This window comes from Convolutriloba macropyga, chromosome 3 (assembly GCF_964194025.1).
Source record: "Convolutriloba macropyga chromosome 3, txConMacr16.3, whole genome shotgun sequence".
In the NCBI taxonomy this organism is placed as follows: Eukaryota; Metazoa; Xenacoelomorpha; order Acoela; family Convolutidae; genus Convolutriloba; species Convolutriloba macropyga.
Genome location: NC_134470.1, coordinates 21,840,743 through 21,849,548, shown reverse-complemented (window position 1 = coordinate 21,849,548; position 8,806 = coordinate 21,840,743). Strand labels below are relative to the sequence as shown.

Below are 8,806 nucleotides of genomic sequence, written 5' to 3'. Positions count from 1 at the left end.
TAAATTATTTTTAAACATAATTTTAAACAGGAACAATCGAAACTTTTCCACTTTTTGAGAAGCCGATCAATCTGATTGCTTGAGAACAGAAACGATGGCCATAACGATGTTTTTTTAAAACAGGCACAATTTAACAAAACGAAAAACTGCTTTCTTCTATAAACATGAACTAAATAAAACACATTTTCAACGCATGTAGCTTCGAAGACAATTTCGACAATAATTTTGTGTAAAAAAAATTTAAAAATTTTACATAAAAACTGGGTTAACAAACCAAAAAACTTATTAAATAAAACTCTAGAAGCACTTTATGGCGATACATAACGTTTTGGTAGATGATACGTCAAGATGCGCTTGTCGGTAAGTTTGATTTTTTTTTCACTTTAAGGTCAGAAAATTTTGGATGTACCTAATCCTTAAACTAAGATCACCTCCATTGTCCGCCTCCCAGTCTTGCTCAAATTTGACTACTCGTATAACAATTATGCATTTAAAACAACATTATTATGCCAAGATCTTGTTCCTTGAACGCCGGCCAAAGAATTTGTAATTTTAAACGCCTTGACATTTCCTGTGCAAGCAACATAGCAAACACCTGGCAAGTTTCACCAAGCTATAGTGATAAAGATTGTCTTAAGATTGTCTGCGCATGTTCTAGTCTTTTACAATTGTCGTCAAGCGGTTTCGCTAACTTCCCCAGCGCGTCGGATTTTACTCTTTCAAGGAAATTGGTGGGTTGAACAACATATTTCCAAAAAAAATGCACTGCCTTCTGACTAATCAAACTCTGGTTCTTCTTTAATCAATCTTGCTGAGTTCTCAAACTGACGCCTGAATTTCTAAGCCGGCAGAAATAAAACTTTTCAGTAAAAACTTTTAAATAGTTTCAATTTAAATTTTTGTGACTTGCCTTCTTTGGAATAATAAATCAAAAATTCTGGTTACTGAACATTTAGAAAATCAAACAGCTGCCTGTCTCTTACTGCTCTGATTGCTTCATTTGTTTTATTTTGATATAATGTGTTTCTACGTTGATGTCTTTCAAGACGGAAGACATGCTGTCAATTTGGGTAGCAAACTGCGATGAAGAATAAATAATTTTCGTATACGGTTTATTTTCTATGGAAAGAATCCGTTGCTTCTTGTAGTTTCCAGAAACTGAGCAATGACTCATCTGTTGCCTAAAAAGACGAACAGAGTAAAAGATGAGGTTTAAAACAGAAACCAGTAGAATGAAAATTACATAATTTAAATTTGAGATAAATTTCGGTGACCAATCATTTTTAATCAGAAAAACAAAAAAATCTGAATTAGTAAAATTCTTTGCAAAAAAGCTGAATCGAGACAGTGAATTGTGAGTAACAGAGAAGATAATGAAGAACAGAACAATTCGTACACTAAAAACTCTTAAGAATTAGTGTTTTTTCGTCAATAAAAATTAATTAGTCATCCTTGCGTAATTAATTTTTCTTGTCTGTTTTTTCAGCATCAAATGACGATTTGCCAAAATTGTAATTATATCTAAATATATTGTTTTTGCTGATTAAAAACCCAATTCTATAAGAGTTCTTACAATGTCTTAAAAACTTTTTGAGATAGACAGCTGTGTTGTTGTGGCTGTTTTGAGCTACATGAAGCTAATAATTGTTAGCTCCTGCACACAACTTTCAGATGTATTAAACTGCTGTTTAATGTTTTTTGTTATTCTATTATAATTCACTTCAAAAGATAGTTTAACGTTGTCACCCTCCATTTTTCAAATTTTTGAAATTTCATAATGAAGACCATGTCAAATCCAAATGAAATGTTTAAATAAAACTTGTTTCAAAAAGTCAAGAAAAAATCAGAGTATTTTGCTTTTTTGAGGACCGCCTAATCGGGAGTAACAAAATCCTCAAAAAGGTTAGGAAAATTGTCTGAGCGCAATTACTTTCAGTTTTTAGAGCTCGATATTTCCTATTTAGTTGCAGTTGAAAAACTTAAAAAGAATGATGTTTTTTAAAAGCGGGTACAGCGCAAGAAAAAGTACATTTTTCCAAGTTCTGAAACTAATAAAAACGAATTGTCTAGGACACAAACAGACACCAAAAAAGATCATTGGCAAAATTATTACGTAAAAGTTGACGTTTTTGATATAAAATTGAATTAGACGAATCGACTTATCACTTTCAAACAATCAGACAGAAAACAAACAACTTTGTTGTTTGATAAAACAATCTTCCAAAAAACAATATTGTTTGTTTCAACAGTTATAAACGGAGAAATCCTATGATAGAAGCCAAAAGGCAAACTTTTTTCTTTTAGAGATATGAACTATTGTATGTACATGAAAGTTTTCTGAGCAGTTCAGAAACTTTATTAATATTGAACAACGAAATCGAAATAATCCAACAAAGGATTTTTCTTGGTTATTATTGTGTAGTTGTTTTTTTGTCAAAAGTTTGAAAAACAGCCAAAATATTGATCTTGTTTTTATATTTCCATTAAAATTTCAAATATTTCTTTGTTTAATTCTGTACTTTTTCTGAAGTTTTGTGAGGCTTTTAATTCAAAAGGTTTTTTTCCTAACTGTTATTTATTTTTCCCGCACTGCAACAATTTTTTCAGACACTCCGCTTAGTGTCTTCTGAGTGCACAATTTTGTCCGATAAGGATATCTTTTTCTGAACCAATGGATTGTAAAAAAAACATTCAGAAGGTTTTAATAAAAGGCACTCACAATTTTTTTCTAGCAGTCTCACTAATTTCACAGAAGTTGTCAAAAATTGTGTTCGAACAGAATTTTGTCATTGTTCAGTGTTGCTGTGCTTTCTGTAGGTTCAAAGTGTATTGGCCAGCGTTAGGAACTTTCGTTAGGAAGAAAAATTTCAGCCTTGACATTGTTGCCAAAGGCTTTGAAGTGTTTCTAATTTGTGTTTTTACTGTTCTCTCTTCCTTGGATACTGAATCCAAATTTCCTACTAATTTATTTTTTGAAGGGTCAAGAATTTGTTGTTTTCTTGCTTCATCTGCTTTTCGTTTGATCTAGAAGTAATGTCGTGTAATTTTACGTTGATGCCTGTAACCAAAGAAAAAAATGCTGAAAAGAGAACAATTAAACTGTGATGATTGAATCCTTTGTTTTCCCTTCTTTTTGTTTTTTTTCTGGAATCAAAATTGTAATTTTTTGTATTGTGGGTAGCTCGTACTGAAAGGATTATCTGAATGAAAATTTTGTTAGAAATCAAAAAAGAGTTGAATGAGAAATAGATCAATAGAGAAATCTAAAAATTGTAAGCAGATAAAAATAATTGGCTTCGATAAATTGTTTTTATAACGAGCAAACGTAATTTGGTTAAAGAGGAGAAAGTAACAACTATTTTGATTATAACTTCCAAAATTTATTGTCATAAAGCGCAAAAATTTTTTGATTAGTGAGTATATATGAATGACAAAAACCCGTGAGATTCAAGAGAGATTTTTTGTGCCGATGTTAGGTAATGAAGAGAACAGAACAAATCGTAGACTAATAACTCTTATGAAGTGTTGTTTTTTCTTCAATGAAAATAATTAGTCATCTTTGCGTAATTATTTTTTCTTGTCTGTTTTTTCAGCATCAATTGAGGATTTGCCAAAATTTTAATTATATATAACCATATTGTTAATTAACCATATTGTAATTATATCTAAATAAATTGTTTTTGCTGATTAAAAACCCAATTCTTTACGAGTTCCTACAATGTCTTAAAAACTTTTTGAGATAGACAGCTGTGTTGTTGTGGCTGTTTTGAGCTACATGAAGCTAATAATTGTTAGCTCCTGCACACAACTTTCGGATGTATTAAACTGCTATTTAATGTTTTTTGTTATTCTATTATAATTCACTTCAAAAGATAGTTTAACCTTGTCACCCTCCATTTTTCAAATTTTTGAAATTTCATAATGAAGACCATGTCAAAATCCAAATGAAATGTTTGAATAAAACTTGTTTCAGAAAGTCAAGAAAAAATCAGAGTATTTTGCTTTTTTGAGGACCGCCTCATCGCGAGTAACAAAATCCTCAAAAAGGTTAGAGAAATTGTCTGAGTGCCATTACTTTCAGTTTTTAGAGCTCGAAATTTCCTATTTAGTTGCAGTTGAAAAACTTAAAAAGAATGATGTTTTTTAAAAACGGGTACAGCGCAAGAAAAAGTACATTTTTCCGAGTTCTGAAACTAATAAAAAACGAAATCTCTAGGACACAAACAGACACCAAGAAAGATCATTGGCAAAATTATTACGTAAAAGTTGACGTTTTTTATATAAAATTGAATTAGACGAATCGATTTATCACTTTCAAACAATCAGACAGAAAACAAACAACTTTTTTATTTGATAAAACAATCTTCCAAAAAACAATATTGTTTGTTTCAACAGTGATAAACGGAGAAATCCTATGAAAGAAGCCAAAATGCAAACTTTTTTCTTTTTGAGATATGAACTATTGTATGTACATGAAAGTTTTCTGAGCAGTTCAGAAAGTTCATTAATATTGAACAACGAAATCGAAATAATCCAACAAAGGATTTTTCTTGGTTATTATTGTGTAGTTGTTTTTTTGTCAAAAGTTCGAAAAACAGCCAAAATATTGATCTTGTTTTTTTATATTTCCATTAAATTTCCAAATATTTCTTTTGTTCAATTCTGCACTTTTTTTGAAGTTTTGTGAGGTTTTTAATTCAAAAGGTTTTTTTTTTCCTAACTGTTATTTATTTTTCCCGCACTGCAACAATTTTTTCAGACACTCCGCTTAGTGTCTTCTGAGTGCACAATTTTGTCCGATAAGGATATCTTTTTCTGAACCAATGGATTTTAAAATAACATTCAGAAGGTTTTAATAAAAGGCACTCACAATTTTTATCTAGCAGTCTCACTAATTTCACAGAAGTTGTCGAAAATTGTGTTCAAACAGAATTTTGTCATTGTTCAGTGTTGCTGTGTTTTCTGCAGGTTCAAAGTGTATTGGCCAAGGTTAGGAACTTGTGAAGAAAAATTTCACCCTTGACATTGTTGCCGAAGGCTTTGAAGTGTTTCTATTTTGTGTTTTTACTGTTTTCTCTTCCTTGGATACTGAATCCAAGTTTCCTATTAATTTATTTTTCGGAGGGTCAAGAATTTGTTGTTTTCTTGCTTCATCTGCTTTTCATTTGATCTAGAAGTAATGTCGTGTAATTTTACGTTGATGCCTGTAACCAAAGAAAAAAATGCTGAAAAGAGAACAATTAAACTGTAATGATAGAATCCTTTGTTTTCCCTTCTTGTTGTTTTTTTTTGGAATCAAAATTGTATTGTTTTGTATTGCGGCTGGCTGATACTGAAAGGATTATCTGAATGAAAATTTTGTTAGAAACCAAATATGAGTTGAATGAGAAATAGATCAATAGAGGAATCTAAAAATTGTAAGCAGATAAAAATAATTGGCTTCGATAAATTGTTTTTATAACCAGCAAACGTAATTTGGTTAAAGAGGAGAAAGTAACAACTATTTTGATTATAATTTCCAAAATTTATTGTCATAATGCGCAAAAATTTTTTGATTAGTGAGTAAATATGAATAACAAAAACCCGTGAGATTCAGAGAGATTTTTTGTGCCGATGTTAGGTAATGAAGAGAACAGAACAAATCGTAGACTAATAACTCTTATGAAATGTTGTTTTTTCTTCGATGAAAATAATTAGTCATCTTTGCGTAATTATTTTTTCTTGTCTGTTTTTTCAGCATCAATTGACGATTTGCCAGAATTGTAATTATATATAACCACAATGTTTTTGCTGATTTAGAACCCAATTCTTTACAATTTCTTCCAATGATTTAGAAAAAATTTGAGATAGAAAGCTGTGTTGTTGTGGCTGTTTTGAGCTACATGAAGCTAATAATTGTTAGCTCCTGCACACAAATTTTGGATGTATTAAATTGCTATTTAATGTTTTTTGTTACTCTTTTATAATTCACTCCAAAAGATAGTTTAACGTTGTCAACCTCCATTTTTCAAATTTTTGAAATTTCATAATGAAGACCATGTCAAAATCCAAATGAAATGTTTAAATAAAACTTGTTTCAGAAAGTCAAGAAAAAATCAGAGTATTTTGTTTTTTTGAGGACCGCCTACTCGCGAGTAACAAAGTCCTCAAAAAGGTTAGGAAAATTGTCTGAGCGCAATTACTTTCAGTTTTTAGAGCTCGATATATCCTATTTAGTTGCAGTTGAAAAACTTAAAAAGAATGATGTTTTTTAAAAGCGGGTACTGCGCAAGAAAAAGTACATTTTCCAAGTTCTGAAACTAATAAAAACGAAATCTCTAGGACACAAACAGACACCAAAAAAGATCATTGGCAAAATTATTGCGTAAAAGTTGACGTTTTTGATATAAAATTGAATTAGACGAATCGATTTATCACTTTCAAGCAATCAGACAGAAAACAAACAACTTTGTTATTTGATAAAACAATCTTCCAAAAAACAATATTGTTTGTTTGAACAGTGATAAACGGCGAAATCCTATGAAAGAAGCCAAAATGCAAACTTTTTTCTTTTAGAGATATGAACTATTGTATGTACATGCAAGTTTTTTGAGCAGTTCAGAAACTTTAATAATATTGAACAACAAAATCGAAATAATCCAACAAAGGATTTTTCTTGGTTATCATTGTGTAGTTGTTTTTTTGTCAAAAGTTCGAAAAACAGCCGAAATATTGATTTTTTTATATTTCCATTAAAGTTTCAAATATTTCTTGTTTAATTCTGCACTTTTTCTGAAGTTTTGTGAGGTTTTTAATTCAAAAGGTTTTTTTCCTAACTGTTATTTATTTTTCCCGCACTGCACTAATTTTTTCAGACACTCCGCTTAGTGTCTTCTCAGTGCTCAATTTTGTCCGATAAGGATATCTTTTTCTGAACCATTGGATTGTAAAATAACATTCAGAAGGTTTTAAGAAAAGGCACTCACAATTTTTATCTAGCAGTCCCACTAATTTCACAGAATGTGTCGAAATTTGTGTTTGAACAGAATTTTGTCATTGTTCAGTATTGCTGTGTTTTCTGTAGGTTCAAAGTGTATTGGCCAGCGTTAGGAACTTGTGAAGAAAAATTTCAGCCTTGACATTGTTGCCAAAGGCTTTGAAGTGTTTCTATTTTGTGTTTTTACTGTTTTCTCTTCCTTGGATACTGAATCCAAATTTCCTATTAATTTTTTTTCGGAGGGTCAAGAATTTGTTGTTTTCTTGCTTTATCTGCTTTTCATTTGATCAAGAAGTAATGTCGTGTAATTTTACGTTGATGCCTGTAACCAAAGAAAAAAAATTCTGAATAGAGAACAATTAAACTGTGATGATTGAATCCTTTGTTTTCCCTTCTTATTGTTTTTTTTTCTGGAATCAAAATTGTATTGTTTTTTATTGCGGGTAGCTGATACTGAAACGATTATCTGAATGAAAGATTTGTTAGAAACCAAAAATGAGTTGAATGAGAAATAGATCAATAGGGAAATCTAAAAATTGTAAGCAGATAAAAATAATTGGCTTCGATAAATTGTTTTTATAACGAGCAAAACGTAATTTGGTTAAAGAGGAGAAAGTAACAACTATTTTGATTATAACTTCCAAAAATTTATTGTCATAATGCCGCAAAAAATTTTTTTTGATTAGTGAATAAATATGAATGACAAAAACCCGTGAGATTCAAGAGAGATTTTTTGTGCCGATATTAGGTAATGAAGAGAACAGAACAAATCGTAGACTAATAACTCTTATGAAGTGTTGTTTTTTCTTCAATGAAAATAATTAGTCATCTTTGCGTAATTATTTTTTCTTGTCTGTTTTTTTCAGCATCAATTGACGATTTGCCAAAAATTGTAATTATATATAACCATATTGTTTTTGCTGATTAAAAACCCAATTCTTTACAATTTCTTCCAATAGTTTAGAAAAACTTTGAGGTAGACAGCTGTGTTGTTGTGGCTGTTTTGAGCTACATGAAGCTTATAATTGTTAGCTCCTGCACACAACTTTCGGATGTTTTAAACTGCTTTTTAATGTTTTTTGTTATTCTATTATAATTCACTTCAAAAGATAGTTTAACGTTGTCACCCTCCATTTTTCAAATTTTTGAAATTTCATAATGAAGACCATGTCAAAATCTAAAAGAAATGTTTAAAGAAAACTTGTTTCAAAAAGTCAAGAAAAAATCAGAGTATTTTGTTTCTTTGAGGACCGCCTACTCGCGAGTAACAAAAATTCTGTTCTTATAGAGAAAACGTTTTGCCAAGATGCTATTTTTGATAGCAAAACGAAGATCTTGTAGTTTAAATTATATCTTGGTGTTTTTCAGTCATGTAACATTGTGAGATTTTAGCTGGATTAACCATATGTCAATACATTTTCATTAGGCCTATCAAATTATTTGTTATTGTTGAATTAATAAGAGAACAGAACTCATAAATTGATGGTTCCGCATCTTGGTTTCGTACAATTACTTAGATCACACACTTTAAGATGCAGTTAATTTCGAAAAACGCCAATTTTACATCAATGGAATAATAAATCTGACTTCCCTTCACTCAACACATCCATAATGCTATTTTATGTCAACCTTACCTCATGGGTTAACAAGGAGAGTTAAAAATTCTCTGAAAGCAAAAAACAAAATTTGAGGTTTCCTGTAGAAAAAATTTTCAAAAAAATAGGTAAATTCTTTTTAACCGATTTGAGAAACATTTTCCTTTATAACTCTTTTTTTTACATTAAATAGGAAGGTAAAGTTTAATTATTTTGTATTGCAAGTATCCCTTAA

The 8,806-nt window shown here is 30.2% G+C and overlaps 1 protein-coding gene across 1 annotated transcript in view; it reads left to right on the top strand.

Annotated features, from left to right (window-relative positions):
- Positions 1-278: 278 nt before the first annotated feature.
- LOC142336060 (protein Rae1-like) overlaps positions 279-8,806 on the top strand; it is a 140,808-nt gene continuing 132,280 nt past the window's right edge. Inside the window, exon 1 of the mRNA XM_075384559.1 lies at positions 279-292. The gene's annotated coding sequence lies outside the window, so the exon portion shown is untranslated. The remainder of the gene's footprint in view (positions 293-8,806) is intronic.